Genomic DNA, 23,517 nt, shown 5'->3' with positions numbered 1-23,517 from the left:
GATTTACTCAGTTTCTTGGAAAGGATGCCGCTTTTGTTTCAGACCTCATTCCCGAGCAGAAATGAACTCCCTCTGTCAGTGTGTGTTCTCTGAGGCCTGAACAATCAAAGGTGAACGCCCGAACTTCTTTATAAACATGTCTTCAGGGTCGGGCTAGGCGCAGCCTGAAGAAAGGAAATTCCAGGGAAGCCAAATTTTGCCCTGCTGCTTCTATGTGTACAGAAGGCCAAAATGTGCCTTGCAAGACCTGGGAAAGCCCTGGAACAGTCAGAGCGAGAGCCATTGGCAGAGTGTCCGTGCTGACCCACACATGCCTGAGACATTGTACCCAGTAAACCGGACAAAGGAATCAAAATTCGAGGTGTTAAGAAAATCAGAACACCGTGGCGGTGCATTTTCGCATCCTCTGGACAGTCTCGTTTCAATCTTCCCAAAGGACTGATCAAAGACATAAGGGGGACCTCAATGCACACACAGCGGGGCTCAGCACCTCAGTGGCCAGAGAGCTGGCATCGGCCCAAACTCTCATCAGTGGCCAGACGAGCACCCAGACCACTGGAAAGGAATGGAAGCTGTAACTGCACGGGAGGATAGAAGGTCCGAGGCAGCGTCCTAAGGAGGATGGGAACTGGGATCTTGGTCACTCGCTGGGCAGTGAAGATGAAGTAACTGATCTGTCAAGGAAGGCCAGGGAACGTGACAGTAGGTGACGCCAACAACTAAGTGAAATCTAATGGCTATTGAAATATAGGAAGGAGGGGAGGGAACTAGAAGGCCCAGCCAATTCAGAATCCTTCTAGTTTCTACTAGAGGAGACCCAATTGATTCCAACACCAACATCATTTGAGGGGGAACCGAGAAATGCCCTATAGCTTCAGGCCCAGGAGCCATTCTGGCTCCTCCATACCCTGTGGCACATATTCACAAAGAAATATACACCCAAACATATATTGAATGTCGAGTAAAACCTAAAGGTAAATTTTTGATTAAGGGCTTGAGATGACATTTGGGAATCCTGGTTCTGCCAATCATCGGTCAACCCCGCACTAGTGATCATAACAAGACTCCTGTGTCATGCTTCCACTGTTCCCTTCTCGGGTTTCTGCCCAGCCCCTGCCCCTCATATTTCTTCCTGCAATGCAGCTTAGGCTAGTCCTGACTGTTGTGCCCACCGATGTAGGGGTGCCTTAGAATAGTTCACGTGTAAGTGTGTGCACGAGTGGCGTCTGTCTTTCTGTCCATCCATCTGTCCGTACCTGTGAGGCTGCCAGGTAGAGCAAGAAGAGAAATTGAGAGGGCTGGTTTTCCTTCATCAGGGGTTTTCAGAAAGCACAAAATGAAGTCATCAATTCATCAAGCTTGTATAAGAATTGTTACACGAATAACGCATCTTGATGTCCCCCAGTAAGAACCAATAACAATGGGCTCTATCAAAAACCAGCATTGTATGCTTTCCCAAGTCTGAGAGAAATGAGAGGTCAAAATTTCTCATTTTCCAGGAATAGATTAGCACATCCACGCAGGAAAAATGAGTTTATAAAGATGTAAATGTTGGTGTTTCTATGTCTGTGGGAGGTTGTTTGTTGCTGCTGCAATTATTTTGGTTTTAACACACAAGGCTGTGGCTTCTCGGGCCTCATGGGATTAGTACAACTTCTCCAGCCACCAAAGGTATACACATTATTCTGTCCTGTCTTTACACAAAGCCTAGCAGCTGTTGTTCATGGGAGGATAAATGGCTGACTCCATCTCAACAGGTGGTAGCTGCCAGAGGAGACATTATAGTAAAGATTAAAAATTAAGATTACATTTGGATTGTAGACAACAATGGTGTTTTATAGAAGTTTGTCCACGAAACACCATAAACTAAATTGAAAACAAATCATATTTAATAGAAATTTTTGGACAAACTATCCTAAAAGATTGTTTCTTTTTAACTCAATGTTTATTATTTTCCAAAATAAATTTCTGCCTGCATGTATGACTGTGCACTACATGTATGTCTCCTGCCATGAAGACAAGAAATGATCCCATTGATAAAATGTTTATTAAGATCATTGTGAGACTCCACATCTGTAGTGGGAATTCCAACGATGTCCCTCTGCAAGAAGCCACCAGTTTTGCTTAACCTCGAGTCATTTCGCCACACCCTGGAATTCAATTTAACTAAGGTTACTCTTGCAGCCACCATAAGAATGAAAAAAAAATTCGTGACATGTTTTATAAACAAGCAAGGTTTTGTTTCTGGACATGATAGTGCACAGCACTCAGAATCGGAGGATAAAGGATCAAGAGTACGAGAGCACCTGGGTTACAAGGAAAACCCTGCTTCAATCCACAACACAACACACTACATACACAACAACACCATACTTTAAAAACAAAAATGAAGATTGGCTTGGGAGTGGCCATTATTACGAGTATAAAAGGGATTTTCTACTGCTTAAAATATCCTAAATGTGAGAAAAAGAGAGACGCCTCAAGCTAAAGCACTTACCTCGACAAAACCAAAGTTAGGAACTCAGATCCACGTATGGATGGAACAACTTGGTGACCCCTTTAAACGGTACCTAAGCTCTCCAGAAGACTGCTACAGCAACTCATACAAGGTGTGTATAGCTCGTTGTGACTTTGTCCACAGTGTGGGAGGGGCAAGAAGAGGCCTTCCTGGAACGGAAGCTAGAAGACACATTTGTGGATTACCCTACTGCACAGCACAACCATGGGCAAGATAGTGGATATTGCTACTATTTTAGAGATTCCTGAGTTCAATTTGCAGCACACAAATAGCAGATAAAACCATCAGTAACCGCAGCCCAATATCCTTTCTGATTTCAATAATACTTCGTAAAAACGTGTGTGTGGGTGTGTGTGTACACAAAGATTCTATAGAAGATAAAAATAAGTAAATTTTGTGAAATATAGTTTGAATGTTGTATTATCTTAAGTTTCCTTGTCAATGCAGGGACTATAGTTCTCTCTAAAACGATGCAGACATGGAGAAGATAACCAGGTTGGAATGGAGAACATTTCAGGGAACCTGGCACCACAGTGGAAGTCCGCAACTACTGTGAACAATCACCATCAATTTTCACATCCTCACTAAGGGAGTGGCACTGCACTCATGAAGGAATAAGGCTGGGAACAAAGCACCGGAGGAAAATTGTACAGTCCAGAAAGTCGGGCATGACACAACAGCGATGACGATGTCACCAACCAAGGCGGCCTGAGGAGAGCCATGGCTGACACACGTAGTTGGGGATGGGGATCCTCCTGCCCTGTGAGAAAGCTCATCGTTTCGTGGAGGGCTCCTGTACTGAAGTCCCCGAGATTGCGAATGGAGAAGCCCAGGGGCACATTGGGCAACAAGTGAGCACTCCTATGAAGCGCCGCAATGCAAACACAAAACTCTGGGCCCCCTGTAGCCCCAGTTTGGAGACCTGAGGGAAAGAGAAACACATTTTATCACCATAATGCGATAAATGCAACAAGAAGAACTATGTGAGTCAGTTAAACACACTTATGCACAGATACTTTGCACAATGTGCCATAGGAGCAGGCTCAGAACAGTCAAGGGAGTCCACAAGGGTGTGCAAGAAGATAATCAAGGGAATGTTTCTAGAACAAGGGCAAGATATGGAAGATCTATGCATAAGCTTTTGATGGCACACATAGGTGTATTGTCAGCTGTCAGAGAACAGAGACTTCGTGAGTCAGAGACCAGAGCATCATCTCATAGATAGTTCGCAGCGCCAGAGCTACACAGAGAACATTATCTCAAGGGAGAAGAAAATAAACCTGTAATAATATGGTAGGATACAGTTATGTGTACCTAAACATTGATGTCGGAAAGTCAAGGATAGAGGGAAGGGATTTAAAATAGGATCTTCGGACATGACGGAGACACTGCCCATGATCTCACTCACACAGCTCAGGTGCCGCATTGGGACTGCACAGCCTGGAGCCTTCAACAGCCAATCATGAGTGGGCAATTCCACATGACAACTACTCTCCATGCGGAACTTTTGCAACTGAGGTATTTTGGTGGGTATGAGGCGGTCATTTTTTCTGCTCGATGCACCTACAAGTGAAACGGGCCAAGCGCCAGTGTACGTCCAAAACAGAAGCCACACAGATGACCGTGATTCTATTCAAGGGGTAAAAACCAAAGAGCAATCAATGTTCCAGAAATGGACCTGCAAGAGAGGATAGGAAATGAACAGGGTTTGGGAGGAAAATAAGAGAGGATGGAAATAAATAAACTAAATAGACTATATAAATATATAAAATTGTCAAAGACAAATCTAATACAAGTTTAACGCATATGCGTACAGTCAACAACAAGATGTGTGCAAAAATGTCACCTTAGACATTTTTTCAATATATTCATGGAAAAGTTATGCAGCAAACAATAATTAAAGAAAGGCCATGAATTTGAAAGGGGTGCATATGGAGGCATACTGTGGAGAAAGAAACAAAAATATTATGTGGAGGGTGAGACAGGGTCTCCCTCCTGTATTGCTTACCTAGCCTTGAAGGCACAGAGATCCCCTGCCTCCCTGGTTCTGAAACCTGAAAGAAGGCACATGACCACCATACCCGAACTGAATTTGTAGGCTTCAATAAATGTTAAATATGTAATGCGAGAGTACATTTGACTTTAGATGAGGAAAAGATTTCACATCAGCTAGTATACCTCCAACTCTACTAGAGAGCTGAGAATGACTTTGAACTCTTTACTTGTGGTATGGGCATGCATGGGGCATTGTAAGCCAGATGCCTGACCTCTGGTATTCGACTTCAAACACGTGTAGGGTCGCATGAGTGTGTGTGATTGTGTGGCGTGTGTCGGGTTCAATGTGTGTGTGTGTCGGTGTCAGTGTGGTTTTCTGTTGGATGTCGGTGTGTGGGGACGTTGCCTGTGTGTCTGTGTCGAGCTGTGTGTGTTGTCTTTAAGTCTGGGGGTAGTGTTGTCTGTGTGTCCTGTGTCTCTGTGTGGTGTTTCGACGTGGGGCAATGTATTTCCTTATAGGATGGGATTGGCCGTGCTCAGCCACAGCAACATTAAAAAAAAGATATTAAGACTTAAAAATATAAGATAAACCATAAGGCTGAGGTGGAACTACTGTGGTGCAACATAGTTAGAAATCGGACAGAAGGGGCAAAGAAGCTTTTAGCCAGGGCTCAGTTCATGGACGTTGAGCCTCATACGCCAACGGTGGAAGTACTGGCTATAGTCCACAGGACCTAGAAAGGTGGAGAAGGAAGATCGAACGGCAAGGTCAAGGCACTGATAGCCTAGAAATTGGAGCAACAATGAACCTCATGACAATAAGAGCAAAAGAAATACGCTGAGAAAGAAACCATCGGGCGCTGATTACTGACAAACAACGTAATAATTACCACATTTGGCATTCAGCACCACACTGCCTAGACGTTCCGTTTTGAGTAAGCAAAACACAAAAAAACTTCAAGGATCCACTGAGCCGAGGAGCCCACACTACAGCCAGTGCAGGAGCAGCCATGGGAGAACAAGAAAGAATATAGGGAGACAAGAACATGTAAAGAGAGCTACGAATATTACATTTCTACACAGAAATGGGGTGGCCATCTGCTGGATTCTGAGAATCAACCCTCGCCAAGGATCACACAACTTTTCAAGCGGCTCTGGCCTTTCAGAGACTTCCTGCCCAACACAGGACTACCTTGAAAGCCTGCAGCCCAGCGGTGGGGGCACGACAGCACACATGGTGCCATAGAGAGTGAAAATAAGAAACTGCCCCCCACCGTGACATCTCCAGGACGGTCAAAGCGAGGGCTTCTGCCTTCAACAGCCAGTCTCTCGGGCCAGGAGGGCAGACCCAGAGACACAGAACAAAGACAAAGAAAGGAGGGTCACAGCCACATGCCTGCGAGAGCCATACTCCAAAGCAGGACAAGCCCCATATGGGGCAGTGGCAAACATGAAGGGGGCTTTTATCTTGAATATAGCCATTATTGAGTCCCGAGATTAGGCCACACGGTAATTCTATTCCACAGCTGTGGGGAATTATTGCGCCTAAAAGTTGGGGACCTAGGTGGCCACAAACCCCAGAGCCAGGAATTGTATGCCTGCTCCTGAGGTTCCTAGCCTCTCTGCATCCAGGATACAGATCTTGCTCATCGGCGACTATAAGGGAGAGCGACATGGGCACGGTGTCTCCCTAGGGGCCTGCAGGTAAGGAGCAGCTGTCACCCAGGGTGCTGCAGGGCACGACTGTATAGGGTCCCCAGGGTGGGGACAGGGAGCAACATGGTCCAGTAGCTAAGGAAAATAATGGTTAGCATGTCAGGTCAATCACTACACCCCAGCATTGTCACTGCCCACGTGCTTGCATAGTTTGACCACCACACCATGTTCTGTAGTGGGTCGTGGCAGTTCCTTAGAAAGATCTGAAATTTTATGATGGATTTTGGACATCAAAAACCAAACGCAGAAAAACACCAAGGCCCCTGTCATCCTGGATTCATGCCCTAGTCTTCCAGGCTACTGAGAACTTTTATCGTATGTGAGAACAAATACCAAGCTGGCAGGATGGCTCTCCAGGTAGATTCAATTGATACACAGCTGACGTCTTCTGTTTTAAATATCATGAACACATACAAGCACAGAAGAAGAGAGAAAAACTCCACAAGTTGTCCCCTGACTCAACATAGAAGCTATTGCATCAACACACACACACCACAAACAGACACACAGTTCATAACATACACAGTAGAGTATTTGAATATAGAGCAAATTCCAACTTGGTATTCAAATGAGAAGTATATTTCATAAAAATAATCCCGCTATTGCAAAAGACCCCACTCAATCCTCACGTCCATGACTTGAGACAGAACTGACTTCTCGGAACCATCCCTCGGACCTCCAAATATGTGCGGTGGCAGGTCCAAGGTCCAAGACACAGACACGACACTAGAGGGACACCCACAAACACACCAAGGTATTAATCATAAACATAAAACTGCAGGATATAGAATAAGTCAGTAATAATCAGGCTCCTCGTATACCACACTCCGTATTTAGATCACTTAATTGTTTGGCCGTTTCTCAGATAGAAGATAGTAGGAGCTTTATGTAATACATTGACATTCATTCACACAGTTTTATTGATCATAATTCACATAGTGTACAATTCAATCCATGTCCCTAGACAATTTTCCATATGTGGGAGCACACTTAGATTTCCACACTCCGCACTCCGGAGGCGGAAACAGAGGAGTGCTCCAGTAGAAGCCAGCTAGACTCCCCAAAGAATAATAAAAAAAGAGAAAATCTGTATATTTTGTTTGCTTTTATAACTAGTAATGAAGACTTTTTTAACTCTAGATCCTGTGAGGAAGTGGTTAAGAATAGAGTGCAGGTCACACAGAGCCATAGGTGGTGTTTCCATGGAGTTAGAATTACATTTGGCCTGTGAAGCCCCTGACATGTGTTTCAGCGAAACCAACGGAGGTCATCTGGAGAGCTTAAGAGTCTTTAACATACAGCCATCTCTCTAGCCAGCACTTTTTTAGAACTTCTACAACACACAGAAAGAAGGACTAACCAATTACACTTCACTCCTCCACCTCTAATCTCTCCCCACAACTCGGAAATGAAGCCAGTCAATTATATTTCTCTATGGGTTCCTTTCTTGAGGTAGTGGCATAAAACGGAATATAAGAGATATGATTTTTCTTTTGTCGATTCGACAACTCATTAAAAGTTCTCAAGGCATAGTCATATTACCTGACAGTATCTAATTATTCTTAACATTTTTTTTTTCATATTGATGAATGATATATTGTAATTCCTAATCCATACCAAAGAGTCTCGACTGCATAACAGAAAATAAGTATTCAACGTTCAGTATATAAATAATGCTTCTACAAAGAATTGATTTACAGTCGTTAAAACAGACATGGGTTATTTTTCTTGGAAATAATTCTAAGACTGAGATTGCTAATCACATGGTAAGTCTGTGAAGGGACTCTCAGTGAAAGGGTCAATCCCCAGTTCTGCCCTTCAAACAAAAAAGACAGATCGGTATATGCGAGAGACATTCCTGGCACCCTTATTATGTGACCATACATGGATTATGAGCGGTAGGTATGCCTACACTTAGGCACTTAGGGTCCATGCATCCTGGTCCCTTGGTTTGGTGCTCAGTCCCGCTGCAGGGCAATTGCCGGATGCGTGTGGCTCTGGTGTGTGTTGTGAACTCCTTTCCTATTTGGGGTCCTTCTTTTCCCACTTCCATAACTTTTAGCAAAATGTGGGTCCTTCCATACCCCTGCCAAAACTTTTTTAGCATATAATGGGGCCTTCTATACCCACGCCAATAATGTGCACAGCAGTATAATAGGAGAAAACAGTCAGTGACTTATATATGTCAACATCTAAATACAGCAGTCCATTAGTGATGTGGTCTCAGTGTCTCAGTTTCATCTTAGCTGTCCTTTAAATAAATTTAATCCACAGAGAAGCAGTGGCCAGAAACCATGCATGAGGTTCTGGTGACAGCACCCAGCACTAGGTCAATGAGGCTTGGGTGTGGAACTGGGAAGACACCTTCTCTGAGCATCGCCCCGTACTATCTGCTGTGCCGGATGGCATTGAATCTTGCCAGGCAGGGGTGTTTCTTCTGCGGGCCTCAGCAAATGATGTGCACTTGGGATGAAATGCCACCCGAAGCCTCAGCAGTGGAAGCCAGGATGGGAGAAGGATTCTACAGACGCCACAGTGACTTGCCCGGGGCACTGTGGTACAGGGCAGGAAGGCTGTCCAGACACTAGGAAAGCAGCATGCTGAAGGGAGGAACTTCGGGGTCTCATTGAAGACAATCTGGGCGGGCCCTTGCCAGAAAAGCCACAGAGAAGGTACCCCCTGCCAGGAAGCCCAGTACCAAGCAACCAGAAGAAGGTGTGCCGAAGAACCCTCCTGGCACGGGATGACAATGTGCTGGGGACTACGACACCATGTCCGGTGTGGGAAGGGGGGGAAGGTGGGCCACCAGACCCCACAAAAGAAACAACCTGAATTAAGGAAGCATGAGGACCACACTGAGGATGAAGCACCAGGGCTCGGCTACCGGATATGCCCCCTGGCCTGGTGCCCGGAAGGCCAGGACCACTTGTGAAGTCGTGGCAGAACAGAGGAAACAAAGCCACCGTGAACACACGGCAAAGGGTGGTCTGAACGGAGAAGGCACGTGGTGACGTGGGGTAGGCCTAGGACAGCAAGGCACACAGGGCAACGATGGAAAGAGATATCAGATAAGTAAGCTGAAAGCTCTGTTGTTGGGCCCTCACCACAGGTGGGGTCCCGGTGCTTCAGGAACAGCTCCAAGGACTAGACAGCCATAACAACACAGGAAGATTGACACCAGAGGCCAGTTGAAAGCCCAGTGGCTCTCAAAGACTTAAGATCTCTGTCATGGCAGGCAACGGTCTCTTGTTGGCGTGAGGAATCTGGCTCCTTGGGTACGAAGACATCTCTTCAATGTCTATGGGAGACAGACCAGAATGTGGGCTTGGAGCGGGGTGTGGTGCTGCACATCACTTAACTCATCACTTGAGAGAAAGGGTCAGGTGGAGATTCTAAGCAGTTACAGTCAGCCTGATCAAATACTAAGCCCCACCAGGCTGAGCCTGCATTATTACATGTCCCAAAAACAGAGCAAACCAAACAAGACACACACACAAACACACACACAACACACACACACACACACAAAGGTTTGCCAATGAGAGTACAAACAGAGGAGGGCTCTGACAGTGAAAAAGAGAGCCCATACAAACCAATATTTGATGACAATTTGATTTTGCATTTTCCATATTTTCACAGTTTAAGGATAAGCATCTGTAGCTAAAACAGCCAGAATGTTAGGGTTATGGTTCTTCATATTCAACTCGGGATGCACCTTCATACAAGAAAAGTAGGAAAGGCAAAAGGACACCCACCAGACAGCACCATTTAACAAGAATGTAACAGCAACTGAAATTTATTCGTGTCAGTGAAAGTCAGGGTGCTTTACTAGTCCAGGAGAAGCTTGTGGAAATATATAATGTATCTTTTCTGTTCTTTCACATTCACACTCTTTTTTTTCCCTTTTGTTTTTTTTTTTTTTTCATTTCAGAAAATGTTCAAAGTGTAACCTCAGCTAGAACTGAAACTCTTTCTGTAACCAAGTTGGTGTTCACACTCCAGATATAGCAATTCCTCTGCCAATCCTCAGCTTGGGACTAATTGCCTAAAGATACTATCCATGAGTTAGGTTTCTTCATCAGGGGACAAAGATGGCATTAATTTGTGAAGAGACATGCATAGCTGTGCAACTATGGTTCATTCATTTGGCTGTCGCAATAAGAACCTCAGAGAAAAAGTTATAAACTAGCGTTTCTCTCAATGGAGTTTCCCATGAAGTCTACCGAAAGCCAAGAAACTGTGCAACACGCAGCAGATGATTGTGGTTATTAGATAAGAAAATGGTCTCTCCACATATTTGAATGCGTGGGCTCCGATTGGTGACTGTCGGGATGGATTGGGATGTGTAGCCTTATGGAAGTGATGTTGTCCCCTGTGGGTATCCTTTGAGATTCAACATTCCCATCAGGCTCCTCTCCATTTGCTGGCCTGCCTGCTGCCCTGCTGCCTGTGGAGCAGCAATGTAAGCTCCTAAGTGACAGCTCGGACACAGCCTAAGCCGCCTGCCCGCCATCTGTCTGCCTGAGGTTCATGACTCAATCCTCCTGAAACTCTAATAGGGGCCACGGTGTCAAATGCTTTTCCCGCAAAAGCAGACTTGCTCATGGTGTCCCCGTTCCCAGCAGAGAACAGTAACTAACACAATGGAGAAATACACGAGGAGCTCGCAGCGCCTTGTGGACCCCTCAGATTGCCAGCTCCACAGCCCTTACGCTTCTTTGGTCGCAATTGTCCTCGGGTTCAGGGAGCTGCATCAAAACAGCAGTGGGGGCTCCCGAACGAAAAACTTGGCTAAACCCTGGAAGCAGCTTTTCACTGCATTTGAGGTGGCACCCTGGTAACAGTGAACACAGTGTCACCAGTTTAAAGCTCCAGGGATACAGATGCTTAACCTCACCCTCACCACAGAGCAAATAACTTTCCTCTCATCTGCTACATGGATTCGTTCACAGGAACATGTCTCTCCAAGAAATTTCAGATGGAAAGGCATCGTTCTGTGTGAAAAGGAAGGGCTAAACCCTACTTAACATACCTAAGGCTTTCATTCAAAACTTACCTAGAGCTTGGTGATGTGGTTGTATTTCAAATGTGCCCCCACAGTATCAATTAGGAGGGATGGGGAGCGAGGAGAAATGGCCCAGCTAGGAGGATTACAGGCTGCGTGCTGCTTCAAGAGAAGCATTTTGAATCCCTAGAATCCACATCGGCCACTCACACTGTCACAACTGTAATTCCCAGGTTCCCCAGACGGTCCCTACCTCTTCTCTCACACCCAGGCACCATTACATATAATATAAGTAATATATAGGCATGCAAACGTCCAAAAATGCAAATAGAAATTGTAAATGATGGAAGCACATGCTTCCTGTCAACGTTGCCTTCTTTCCCTCAGTGACTCAGAAAAGCAGCAATTTTCCTACCTTATTTGATCCTTTTTCCTTTCTTTGTAAGGGACTCACAGCCCGGGACATGCTTCCCTTGGTACGCTGTGGTTCCTCTTTTCTTTCTCTGAATCTTTATACGAAGTTGTGGCTGCTTGCTGGCTGCTGTACAACTCATAAGAATGGCTCGCACTCTTCCCTTCCCCTGCGCTTTCTCTCTAAACCATTGAGAGGTACCATTTCGTGCCCTGTTGGTTTTGCTTAACGATAAAAGAAGTTCATACACACTTCAATATAAGAAAATTGTAGGTACTGTCCACTCAACTCCTCCTCGTCTCGCCCTTCTTCCCTTGCTTCTTTCTCTCTCTCTCTCCTTGTCTGTCTCTCGGTCGTCTGTCGCTCGTCTCTCTCTCGGTCTCGCTGGCCTCTGTCGCTCTGTCGCTCTCTGTCTCTCTCTCTCTGTCTCTCTCCTCTCGGTCTCTCTCTCTGTCTCTCTCTGTCGCTGTCTCTCTCCTCTGTCTCTCTCTCCCTCTCGCTATCTGTCCTCCCTCGTCTCTCTCTGTCCTCTCTCTCGCTGTCCTATCGCTGTCTCTCTTTCTCCCCTGGTCCCTCCTCTCTCTCTCTGATCTCTCCTGTCTCTCCGCTGTCTCTCTCTTCTCTGTCCTCTGCGGTCTCCTCTCTGCTCGGTCTCTCTCTCTCTGTCTCTCTCCTCTCTCTCTCTCCTCCCTCCACCCTCTCCCCTCTCTCTCCTCTCTCTCACCTCTCTCTCCCCCCCTCGCCTCCTCGTCTCTCTCTCGCCGCTCTCTCTCGCCTCTCTCCTCTCTCTCTCCTCTCTCTCCCCTACTCCTGCCTCTCTCCACAATCTCCTCCTCTCCTTCTCCACTCCGCGCTCTCCGCCTCTCTCCCCTCTCACTCGCCTCCCTCTCCTTCGTCTCCTCCCTCTCCTCTCTCCCCTCTCTCCCTCTTTCTCACCTCTCTCCCTCCCTCCGCTCGTCTCTCCGTCTCCCTCTCATCTCCTCTCGCTCCAGCTCCCTACTCTCTCCTCCTCTCACCCGCCCCCCCTCTCTCGCTCTCGCTCATCGCTCTCTCTCTCTCTCGCCCTCTCCATTCCATCCTGAAACTTGCTCTGTAGACCAGGTTGGCCAGTACCAGAAATCTTCCTTCCTCTACATCACAGTGCGGGGGTTATAGGATTACACACAGGCCCCAGCTGACTCGGGTCCTCTTAAACAGCTCGACAATGTTGGGCAAGGTTAAGAAGAGGAAGGTGTTATGCTGAATCTCTGCACAACAGAACGATGAGAAATCCCTCCCAGTTGCAAGCCAATTAAAGGCCCTTTCACAAGAACCCCTGACCACTTAGCATGTGTCCTGTGTTCTTTGAGTAACACATGAAAAGGGAAACTCCGATTGTTGAAACACTTAGCCAACATTGACTGAGATGCCACCAAAAAAGTTAGACAAGTTGTATCAATGTGACTCTTCTCGACAGCTAATGACATAGAACCTGAGACATTCTAGGCACCAGACAACAACATAGGCATGCCCTATCTGCAAAACAGCCAAGCATTTTTTAATAATAATCAGGGTTTGAGCATCAAATTTTCTAAAACTTCTGTGTGTTGGACTAATACGCGGCACCAGATGGTGGTTTGTTGAAAATGGTTGGGTCGTGATCATCTAACCTAATCAAAAAAAAAAAAAAAAAAGGTTTAATTCCTCCTGGATTTCATAACCGAGGAACTACGGTAGATGTGGACGGAAAACTGGGCCTAATTGGATGAGTTGGTTTGGAATTGTTTGTTGGTAAGCTGTAACTTGCTCAAATATCTTATCTATCCACAGCCTCACCAACACGTCCTAGACACCAGGAGTTGGGCAATCTCTTCCAGCACACATGTCCTGCTGCCATGATGGACTGACTCACCCTCACAAACACACTCAACTCAAATGGAATCGTTTTCTCACCCTTGAAACTCTAAAGCCCACAAGTCAATAAAAAACATTTCCTCACTTCACACTGTGCCTCATATTTGTCAAGGTGTGGGAAATCTAATGAATGACGTAAACAGTGTCTTCTGATTAAACTTCGATGGGAAGGTGTTTTAGCTCAGGGTGTCAAAATCTTCCTCTGCAATAGCAGGTCCTGAAAACAGAAAAGGAAAACCCCCTCAAAATATCACCAGGCCGCTTCTGATTTACAAAAATCGTGAGTCTGGTAGGTGCGTTTCCCATGTTTCCACAAGTGTAGATGGTAGAAACATGTTTAGGTTCCTTACACATCGATGTGGAATGATAGCAGTGTATACAGTGCAGGTGAGGCCCGTGTCACGGCTGCGATTTCCTTCCTCCTTTGCTCTTCCACTACAAACATTGAAGCAGATGCGCAAAATAAAAAACAGATTCCCCTGCGATCTTATTTAGTACGTAGCCTGCCTTTCGGGTCTTCCGAGCATCCACCATCCCCAAGAATAAAATTTACCAGGTACCGCCACTGCCCACGCAGCAGTACTACTGTTCTGGGAGGACCACTGTCTGTCCTTTGCTTGCACAGCAAACACTTTAACCACTGAGCCAGCTCTCCACGCAGCTCGGATTATTTATTTTCGGCTCATCAGTATCTTCGGAAAAGGTCTCTAGGAGGTAAAGACCATCATCACTTAAGGAACTGACTGACAAAGCCCAGAGCCACATCCCTTCATGCACAAGGAGGGGATGAGGAACCCTTGGGGTGGAATTGCCTAACTTTAAGCACTCTCTCGACAAGAGGCAGATCTGCATTCAGGCAACTCACGTGGAGATCCCCTCAAATGGACCAGCAGTTGGTTTCCCTGAGGACCTTGAGGGGCTTCGTGCCTACACTGACCAAACGAAAACACCCTCAGGGGTTCTCGGCCCTTGGAAATGTCAAACGGTTGTCCCAACGCCATTTGGTCTCAACATAATCTGACTTTCCGTCAGGAGTCTTGAAGGGCACCTTCTGATGGCAGGAAGCAGCTGGGAAAGAAAAGGAGACAACTGTAACTAGGGTCCTTGTTCTATATAATGGTCTCTGCAGTGATACGGTGCAACTTCCATTAAAATCTGCTTCAGGAGTTATAAGGAGTCAAAGTAACTGTGATATTTTCAAAATAAAAAAAATTCTAGGTTGATTTAATAAGACTTCTAATCTTATCATGAAAATTTTACATACAATATACTGTGTTTAAGCTGTGTATGGGTGTTTGGGTTGTGGGTGTGTGTGGGTGTGTGTGTACGTTCTTGCCCAAATGCAAAGCAGAGAACAACTCTCAGAAGATTTTTCCTCTTTCCCCCTCTAGGAACACAGATTGAACTTAAGCTTGGGGAACAAGTGCCCTTCAACCCACTGAACAATCTCACACCCTTAAAATTAAAACCCAAAATCATCTCAACATGTGCTGGCTCCTAGGGTCTCATTTGGCTGGGCACTATCTCCATACCTTCCATCCACACACTCTTAGATACAAAACACTTTAAAAGACGTCCACAGACTGGAACCCACACACCTAGCCTGCCAATTCACGCGAACCACAACTCTTATCACACAGACACAGCTGTCAATCACACACCTGTGACTCGTCTATTGGTCTCCATTCCTATGGTGATCAAAACGCTGTGCTTGACAAACACTGCTGTCTTCCGCGTGGAGAGATTCTTGTCCGCGTTCTCCCGGAACTCTGGTAATTTTCTTTCACACACGCCTCACCTGTCATCACTTTAGATCTTCATCATAGGCCACAAACAGACATCGACCAACACCCTCAACAGGTGCTTAATCGTTTAGACAGGTTCTTGCTTTGGTACGATAAGTTGACTTGAAACTTGGGAATTCTGTGAAGCCAACTCCTAGTGCTAAGGTGACAACATGAGTCCCAACCAGCCGACCTATAAACGTAATCTGGCAAACTCAGCCAAAATGCAAGACTATAACGGAGCAATCAGTTGCAACCATATGCATCTCACCAGCACCCAGTACAAACTCAGAGAAGCTGATGATGGTTATAAAGCGTATGCCCCTTTAGCCACCACCCTCACTTTATCGCATAATGAGGCAGTGATTCCAAAGGCTTCTTGGTCTGCTTCTGGAGTTCGGGTGAAAGATTGAAGATAGATGTAGATTGATGAAGAGATGATAGATAGATAGATGATAAATAGATAGATGAATAGACATAGACAAATGAGCAAAATGACAAAATGTGTACATAGATATATGAAGTCATCAACTAAGGTTTTAAAAGATAAAAAGAACTACAGACTAGAATATGGCTTCATTGGTAAGACCAAGGCCAGACAAGCTTGAGGTTAGCAGTTCAAAGATCTCGAAACCACCTAAATGTCAGGTCTATGAGGAAACGTTGGTAATTATAAATCCGCAATCACATGGAGACAGAAAGATGACCAAGCAAGCTGACTAGAAGATTAGTCCATAACACGTTCTAGGGTTAGAGTGAGAGGCCCTTCCCCAAAAATAAGGTAGAAAGAGATTGCAAGTAATTTTTCACAATCATCCTCAGACCTTAACATGTGTGACACCCAACCCAAGCGGGCCAGGATACTCCACACATGTGTCCACACCATCACCAAATGTCCTCAGTGAAATTTGAATTTGCAGCATGTGGAATAATAAGAATGAGCCCGATTTATGAAAGGCTCAATGGGGGACATTAAAAAATATTTGTGTTCCCTGAAGATGAATTTGACAAACAACCTGAATTTCTATGTCACCAACAACACAGGAAATAGACTCGCTGAGGATGCATAGCAACAAGGACCACATGTCCCAATGCTGCTCTCAGATCCATCCAGTAAAAGGATTGAGATGGCACGGCTGTAGTAGACGTCGGCTACAAACACTGTAGCCTTAGTAAAACACCATCTTGTGTCTTTGGCTATCAACGGGAATCATCCACAAATCTGCTCATGTCTTCTCTCACCTGCCCAGGAAGGAAGTCCCCTGGATCTGTCAATTTCCCGTTCTGATACCCGAGAGAACAAATCATGCAGGACAATGGGCAATGCTGTAACAGCTGTGTAGGCACATCATTTTACTCACGTCTTGAAAGGTACTGTTGTGTTTTCAGACTCGCATTCCGGAGCAGAAATTACTCCCTCTGTCACTGTCTGTTCTGCGGAGGCCATGAACAATCAAGGGGAACTCCCAGAACTTCGTTATAAACATTTCTCAGGGTCTTGCTAGGGCGCAGCTGTTTGTGTTTGTGGGTTTTGGTGTGGTGTTTTTTTTTTTTTTTTTGTTTGTTGGGTTTGTTTTTGTTTTTGGTGTTTTTTTGGTGTTGTTTGGTTTTTGTTGTGTTTTTTGTGTTTTGTTTGTTGGGTGTTTTTTGGGAGGGGGGGGTTGGTGGGGGGGGGGGGGGGGGTGGGGGGAGAGGTGGGGGGGGGGGAGGGGGGGGGGTGGGGAGGGGGGGGGGGGGGGGTGGGTGGGGGGGGGGGGAAGGGGGGGGGGGGGGGGGGGGGGGGGGGGTGGGGGGGTGGGGGGGGGGGGGGGGGGGGGGGGGGGGGGGGGGGGTGGGGGGGGGGGGGGGGGGGGGAAAAAAAAAAAAAAAAAAAAAAAAAAAAAAAAAAAAAAAAAAAAAAAAAAAAAAAAAAAAAAAAAGAAAAAATAAAAAAAAAAAAAAAAAAAAAAAAAAAAAAAAAAAAAAAAAAAAGCAAAAAAAAAAAAAAAAAAAAAAAAAAAAAAAAAAAAAAAAAAATACAAAAAAGGGGGGGGGGGGGGGGGGGGGGGGTGTGGGGGGGGGGGTGGGGGGGGGGGCCGACCCCACCCACCCCCCCCCCACCCCACCCCAACCCCACCCCACCCCCCCACACCCCCCCCCCCCCACCCCCTCCCCCCCCCCCCACCCCCCCCCCCCACCCCACCCCACCCCCCCCCCCCCACCCACCACCCACCCCCCCCCAGAAAAAAAGCCACAAATACACAAAAATGTGTGGGTTGGGTTGGGGGTTGGGGTGGTGGGGTTTGGGGTTGGGTTGGTGGGGGACTGAGGTGAACTCAGGTAAGCCAATTTCCCTTGCTGCTGTGATACAGAAGTCCAAATGTGCATGCAAACACGGTACACACCTGGATTGTCAGATCTGAGAGCCATATGCAGAGTGCCCTTGCTTGACCCACACCTGGCCTGAGACATTTACACCCAAAAGCCGTACATGATGAACTCGCATTCGAGTTGCTTAAGAAAACCAGAAAACAACCTTGGCGGTGCATTTTCTTCTTTTTCCTTGCATCTTCTGGACAGTCCTTCAATCTTCCCCGCGACGTCAGAAGGACATAGAGGTGGAACTCAATGCACACACCAGCTGGGCTCGGCACCCAGTGGCCAGAGAGCTGGCCTGCTGCCCAAACATCACATCATCATTGTGCCAGAACGATCAACCAGACCACTGGAAGTGAATTAATCACTGGGTAACTGCACGGGAGGAAGGAAGTTCAGAGTCAATCGGTCCTAAGGAGGAGGGGAAACTGGATCTTGTCACTCAGTCCTGGGGCGGTGAAGAATGAGTAACTATCTGTCAAAGAGAGCCAGGGAAATGACATATACAGCCAGCACTAGTGAAATCGAAGGGCTATTGGATTATAGAAGGGGGAGGGAATGGTAAGGCCAGCCATCAAAACCTCTAGTTCACTAGGGGATCCATATTTGATTCCCAACACCAACAGTCATGTGGGGGAATCAGATAATGCCTCTAGCGTCAAGTCCAGGAGCCTCTTCGGACTTCCCCCACACTGGGCACAGGCTCACAAGACATACACCATATATAAATTAGATGTAAATCTAAGGTAAAATTTGATAAAAAGACTTGATAATCACAGCACAGTTTGAGAAGTCTGCTAGGGTCTGCCAAGCAATCTGGTACAACCCCCTCACTATGATCATCCAGACATCCTGTGGGCATAGCTTTCCCATTCCCTTCTCAGGGCCTGCCCAGCGCCCCTGCCCCTCATATTTTCTTCCTGCAAGCGCAGCTAGGCTAGTCCTGGACCCTCGTGTTTTGCACAGCGATGTAGGTTGGTGCTTTAGATATTGCAGTTGTAAGTGGGGACAACGGGTGTGTCTGGCTTCGGTCCATCCATCTGTCTGTCTGTGATGATGCCATGTAGAGAAAGAGGATAAATTGAGAGGGCTTGGGTTTGCCCTTACATCAGGTCGGATTCCAGAGCCCAACGAAACTCATCAAGCTTGGTAGGAAGAATCTTTAATAAAAACCATCCTGTGCTGGCCTTAGTTAGAACCAATAAGCTATGGGCTCTTATCAACACAATTGTGTGATGTCCTTGGCTGAGAGAAAGGGGAGTCGGATTTCTCATTGGGTCCAGGAATAGATGGTAGCATCCACCCCCCCCCCCCCCCCGCTCAGGGAAAAAAGTTGAGTTTTTAAAGGATTTGAAAAGTGGGTCCTATTTTTTGAGAGTTTGTTTGTTGCTTGTTGACATATTTTGGATTTTAGCAACACAGGATGTGGCTACTCTGCCTCAGGGCATTAGTACAAAAACTGCTCCAGAAAACCAAAAAAAAAAAAAAATCAAGGATGCAGGTTATTCTGTCTGACACAAGGCCTAGCATCTACTTCATTCATAGGGAGGGATACAGCTGACGTCTCATACAGGTGGTCCTACCAGAAGGGGCAATAAAAAGAAAGATATTCAGTTATGTTTGGATTGTAGACAAACAATGATATGTTAAGTATAGTTGTCCCCAGGAAACACCATGACTAATAGAAAACAAAGTATTATTTAAAATGCTTTATTGGGACAAACTTAGAACTAAAAAATGACTGTTTCTCTTTGACTCCAATTTTTTGTTTATTTTCCATGTAAATAAGTGTTTGCCGCATTTATGACGGTGCACTACATTTATGTCACTGCCCTTGGGAGGACAAAAGAGGAAGGCCATGAATGAAATGTGTGTTTAGATGATGGGTGAGACTTCCCAGGTGGGGTGGGAATCCATCTTCTGTACTCATGCAAGAAGCAGCCAGTTCTCTTTACCTCTGAGTCATCTTTGCAACCCCTGGAATGAATTTACCTAAGCTTCCCTTGCAGCCCGACAAGATGAAAAAAGAAAATTCTGACGAGTTTATAAACAGCAAGTTTTTGTTCTGGGCATGATATAGTGCACAGCACGCAGAATCTGAGGAGAAAGGATCAGGAGTTTTCTAGGGCAGCCTGGGTTACATGGAGACCCTGCTCAATACACCACACAAACACACACAACGCACACACACACACACACACTTTTAAAACAAAATGAAGATTGGCTTTGGCTTTGTCTTTATTACAGAGGAGAAAGATGGATGTTCTACTGCTTTAAATACCTAAATGTGAGAAGAAAGAGAACTCCTCAAGCTAAAGCACTTGCACTTGCACCAAAACCAATGAGTATAGGAGACAGATCCACGTACATATGTAAACAATTTGGTACCCTTTTAAAACTGTCACCTCACTCCATGAAGACTGCATACAGCAAACTCATATGTATGTATATTTCTTTGTGACTTTGTGCCACAGGTGTGGGAGGGAGGCCAGAAGAGGCTTTCCTGGACCTGAACGAGACTTTTGTTGATTTCCCTACGGCTAGCAAACTCATTGGCCAAGAACATTGGATAGGTTGCTACTATTTTAGAGATCCTGAAGTTCAATTTGCAGCACACACAAGCAAAAAAACACATCATAACGCAGATCCAATATCATCCTTTTTTCCTGATTTCAGATAGATACGTCGTAAAACGTGTGTGTGTGTGTGGTTGTGTGTGGGTGTACACAAAGATTCATATATAAGATAAAAAGAAGTCAGTTTTAGAAATATAGATTTGGAATTTTGAGATTATATCCTTTTCCTCCCTTGTCAATGCAGGGGGACTACTCGTCTTCTAGCTAACTATGCAGACATGAAAAGAGAACCAGGTTGAAAATGGAGAACAGTTCAGGGACCACACCACAGTGAAGCGCCTCATACTGTGACATCACCATCAATGTCACATCATCAGTAAGGGAGGGCAAGCACTCTGAAGGGCATAAGGCTATGACGACGCACCTGAGGAAACTTGTACAGTCCCCAGAAGGTCTGGCCATGGACCAGACAGTGATGACCGTGTTTCCCACCCAAAGCAGGCCTGAGGGAAGCCAATTGCTGGCACCTGTAGTTGGGGATGGGCGCCTCCGGCCCGTGAGAAAGCCCACGCTCAGGAAGGGCTCCATGCACTGAGCCCCCAGAGTTTCAATGAGAAAGCCAGGTCACATTGGGCACAAGTGAGCCGCCTATTAATCTCCGCAAATGGCAAAACGCGAAACTCTGGGGCGACCCTGTAGCCCCAGTTTTGGAGCACTGAGGAAAGAGAAGACCCACATGTTATCACTCATTATGGGGTAAATGCAACAAGAATAAACATTGTGACTCAAGTATAACACAATTCTCATAGATACTTGTGTAGAGATATACATAGGAGCCAGGAGAGCAGAAGAGTCCAAGGGAGTCCACAGGATGGCAGAAGGTAAACCAAAGGAATGAAGTTTTTCTAGACCAGCAATATTTGGAGATCTAGTGCGTAAGCTGGGGTTTGATGGCACAACATGTTTATTGTCACTGTCAAGAGACAGAGGCGCTGAGAGTCAGAGACCAGAGCATCGTCTACATAGCTAGTGCAGGCAGCCAGAGCTACACAGAGACCTTGTCCGCAAGGAAAGAAGGAAAATAATCGATTAAAAAGGTTGGTTGATAAAAGATTTGTACCTAACATTGATTTCAGAAGGAGTCCCAGAGAAAGGGAAGGAATTTGAAATATGGTCTTCAGATATGACTGAGACACGGCACACATATCTCACAGCAGCTCAGCTGCCTGCAACTGGACTGCACAAGCCTAATCCTTCAACAGCCAAGCATGAGTGGGGGTTCAAATTCCACGTGGGCACTGCTCTCCCTGCTGAACTGTTTGGACTGATGATTGGTCGGTTGGAAAGGCTGTCATTTTCTCTCTATGCACTCCACATATTGGAACTGACCACTCCCATGGACAGGTTCCAAACTAGAAGTCCATCACATATGACCCTCATTTATATCATTGGGTACAAAACAATCAGGCATCAATTTCAAAATCAACCTGCAGAGAGAAGGGAAAATGAAACGTATGGAAGGAAATACAGAGGTAGAGAATGAGGAATAAATTGAAATGCACTATATGAACATATAAAATTCTCCAAGAGCCAATCTAATAAATTGAAGGCAATATGCGTACAGGCAACACAAAGACTGTGCACCACGCACATTGAACATTTGCATATATAGATTGGCACATTTGGTGCAGAACAAAAGTAAAGAAGCAATGAATTTGAAAGGTGCGTATGGGGGATGCATACAGCGGAGTAAGAAATATTACATGATGTGGGCAAGACGCTCTCTGTATTGCTACCCTAGCCTGGAATGCAAAGATATACCCCCTGCCTCCCTGGGACTCAGGCCACATACAAGGCACATGCCATCCATACCCAACTGAAGTTGTATGCTTCAATTAATGGTTAAATGTGTTAATGCTGAAGACATGTGACTTTAAGGTGAGGAAAGATTCCACAATCAGCTAATCTAACCTCCAACTCACTAGAGAGCTGAGAATGACCCTTGAGCTTCTTTTACGTGTGTAGGGGCATGCCCCCATATGTTCCACCAGAGTTGCCCTCGGTATCTTCTCGAATATGCTTAGTGTGGGATGAGTTTGTGCGTGTGTCGGTGTGCGTTGTGGGAGGTATGTCCTGTGTCCTCTGTGTTTGTGTGTGTGTGTGTGTGTGTGTGTGGGTTGTGCACATGTGTGTCTGTGTCAGTGTGTTTGTCTGTGTTATCTGTGTGTGGGGATGTGTGCCTGTGTGTCGTGATCGAGCTGTGTGTCCTGTGTGTGGTAATGTGGTGTGTGTTTTCTATGTATGTCTGTGTCTGTGGGTGGCTCCGCTGTGTCTGTGTCTGTGTGTCTTTGTCATGTTGTCATGGGTGTAGTTCCTTATGGTGGGAAAGGCCATGCTCGCCGCAGCAAAAATTTAAAAAGGAGGATATTGACTTTAAAAATAATAATACAATCATAAGGCTGATTGGGAACTACTCTGTGGAAACAGTTAGTTAAAAATCTGTGACAGAATGAGTAAAACAAAGGAAGCTTTTACTATCTTTGGCTCAGTCATGGACTATGAGCCTCATAATCCAACTTTGGAAGTACATTGCTAATAGTCACAGGACCTAGAAAGGTGGAGGAAGAAGGAGCATAACTTCAAGTCAGCACCTATTCCTAGAAACGTGATGCAACATGAAACTCTAACAATAAGAGCAAAATAATACCCTAGAGAAGAACCATGGGGCCTGAGACTGACGAACAACGTACATAATTCACATTTAGGCATTCAGACCACACCTGCTAGACGTCCTTTTGAGTACAAGCACACACAAAAACTCAGAATCCCGGAGGCTGAGGAACACCACACTAACATCCAGTGGCGGAAAGCCTATTGTACAAATAAGAAAAAGAGGGTAGATAGACATGTAAAAAGGAGAGCTACAAGAGCTACTACCTTTCTACACAGAGAATGGGTGTGGCCATCCAGCTGGGATTCTGGAATCAGTCCTTCTCCAAGGCTTCACAACAACTTTGAAGCGGCTTCCCTGGCTTTCATATTCCTGCCCCACACAAGGACTTACCTTGAGCCTGCAGCGGGCCGGTGGGGGCACTGAAATCACACATAGTACCATTAGAGAAGGGAAAGATGGAGAAACTGCCCCCCCCATGACATCTCCGGGACGGTCCAAAGGGAGGGGATCTTGCCTTGGCAACAGCCGGCCCTGTCCAGGAGGCAGACCCAGAGACACAGACAAGGGAAGAGAAGAGGCACGCAGCCAC

General features: G+C 45.9%; 1 pseudogene; it reads right to left on the bottom strand.

Moving 5' to 3' along the window:
- Positions 1 to 491: 491 nt before the first annotated feature.
- Positions 492 to 23,361, bottom strand: LOC127203181 (uncharacterized; annotated as a pseudogene).
- Between the last annotated feature and the right edge of the window lie 156 nt (positions 23,362 to 23,517).

The sequence above is a fragment of the Acomys russatus genome, chromosome 19, assembly GCF_903995435.1.
Source record: "Acomys russatus chromosome 19, mAcoRus1.1, whole genome shotgun sequence".
In the NCBI taxonomy this organism is placed as follows: Eukaryota; Metazoa; Chordata; class Mammalia; order Rodentia; family Muridae; genus Acomys; species Acomys russatus.
Note: the sequence above shows the minus strand (reverse complement) of the source record. Positions and strands in the feature narration are given on the sequence as shown.